Here is a 2,178-nt window from a genome sequence, read left to right as displayed (position 1 = left end):
TATATATATATATATGTATGTATGTATGTATATAATATGTGTATTTATAATATGATGTTTTTATTATAAGTTTTTTTATACTAAAGTCTTAATAATTAATTTTATGAGATATACAGAGGAAGCTGACCCCCTTGGACAGTTGATGCTATCTGTTTTAGCAATATTTTATATTTGGTCTAAATCTTTAATCTCTGTCCTGGGCAGGTTTTATTTCTAGAACTGAGGAAGTTAGAACAACTTCATGAAGAAAATGTATTTGAAGTGAATTGGTTGATGGGGTTGCTGAGATACCTGATGTAGTAGATGTGTATTTGGGTTTCCAAGAACAATGTGATTCATGCAACTATAGATTACAGAAGAGAATATGAGCTTACGAACAGATGAGACAGACCAGGTTTTTGGTCTGCCCCTTCTGTTTATTCTTTTGGACCTATGTTGAGAGATTAAAAACATCATTACAGTTAATTTACATAATTTATGCCATTGCCATATTTATGTAGCTTAATGTTTGCCATGGTTTATTCATGTCTTAGTTATTGTGATGCCATTATTCATATCATAAGCACATTTCATAGCAATATATACTAGTCAAATAGTTTTCCACAAATTGTATGGAATGGTTATAGCAGATATTTTCCTACTATTTGCATCCCATACCATTGGTAGCCGAGTCCTTCAATAAAATGGTGGACTATATAACTCAAGCTAATTGTTTCTAAGTTACCACAAAAAATAACATTTCTTTTATGTAACAGACATCAATATTTCCAACAATCTTCTTTGTCACTTCAAGTGTAAGAACTGAATTTGTATGAGGATATGAAGCAAAACAAAGCAACTGTATTCATGAGTTTTCTTATGTAAAGTGATTGTTATCCGTTTTTTTGTGTACCTCGAGCAGTTTGTTTTGGATGTGCAACCAAAAGTTCAAAATAACTTCAGACTACAATTGTTGCGATTGCAGACTTGGTTTTAGCCATTGCGTTTGTAGGCAAAGCAGTCTGGTGGCTAAAATGTGGATTGCTGCCACTGTGACATGAAATTGTTTGTGGCTCAAATTTGATTTTTGAAAACTGTCATGGTCCTCAGTGGCCGCAACGCATTACAAATCACTTTCGTTATGGTCTTTTCTTTTAATTTGGAACCACACCTTAATTACTGGGTGATAACTGCAATTTTGAACTATTTGCATTGACTAATTTTAGAGGGATATCTCCTTATGGTGTTCTGGTGTGTTATTTTTCATTGATATAGATAATGATGAATGGGTATGATGTTGCTACTAAAACCATCCAAAAGCTGCTGGAGATTGAGAAAACAAGCTTGCATCTTAATGAGCCTGTAGTTACCACTTATCATCGAATAGGAGTTATGTGAGAACCAAATCAACCAATCCGCATATGCATGTAATTTCTCGGACGAAGATTATATAAGTTCTTCAAAGAATGTAGATGCAGATGAAAATGATGTTGCCAAAGATGATTTAGAAGTTGCTATTGATGCACAAACTGCTTCCACTAGTGAAGAGAGGTCATGTTGATGCAAACACTTTAAATTTGAGAGAACCTAATATCAGACTACACAGTTAGAGAATACTGAATCTGAAGAGGCATCAGATGCAGAACATGATGCATACTGAATGTTGATGCAGATACTGTTAGCTACATATTTACATAACATGTTAATTTTATACTGTGGTTTAAGGCCTCGTCCTATTTGAGAGCTTGAGTTCAGTTGTTTGAAGACCTTCATACAATATACTTAAGAAAGGTTTGACATTTGAACATGTCCACATTGTGATATATACACCACATGATAACACTTTTCAGGTTTATAGGGCATTTTGTGCTATAAACCTGAAAAATGTCACTAAAGTGTCTCATTGTGATGTACAAGAAACATTTTATATATTACAAATCTCATTAAGATTAAAGTATTAATGCTTTACTGGTAAGGCATGCAGGATTGAGCACCATTAAGACTATGGGTGAAAAAAGAAGAAAAAAGTGACATGGAAGGTGATACTTCAAAAAAAATTTTGGGGAACCTTGAGTTGGAACTGTTGGTTATAAGGAAAATTTACCTTAATTGTCAATACTTATTATGATACTTATCTTGATTAATCATGCTTAAAACTTAATTTATGACACATCTTTTGAATAAAATGTATGTAGAGTT

General features: G+C 33.0%; 1 protein-coding gene across 1 annotated transcript in view; it reads left to right on the top strand.

Moving 5' to 3' along the window:
- Positions 1-825, top strand: part of LOC109346067 (pentatricopeptide repeat-containing protein At3g46790, chloroplastic-like) — a 28,204-nt gene extending 27,379 nt beyond the window's left edge. The window contains exon 2 of the mRNA XM_019585433.1: positions 205-825. The gene's annotated coding sequence lies outside the window, so the exon portion shown is untranslated. The remainder of the gene's footprint in view (positions 1-204) is intronic.

This window comes from Lupinus angustifolius, chromosome LG04 (assembly GCF_001865875.1).
Source record: "Lupinus angustifolius cultivar Tanjil chromosome LG04, LupAngTanjil_v1.0, whole genome shotgun sequence".
Lineage (NCBI taxonomy): Eukaryota > Viridiplantae > Streptophyta > Magnoliopsida > Fabales > Fabaceae > Lupinus > Lupinus angustifolius.
This window is presented reverse-complemented; position numbering and strand designations above follow the sequence as displayed.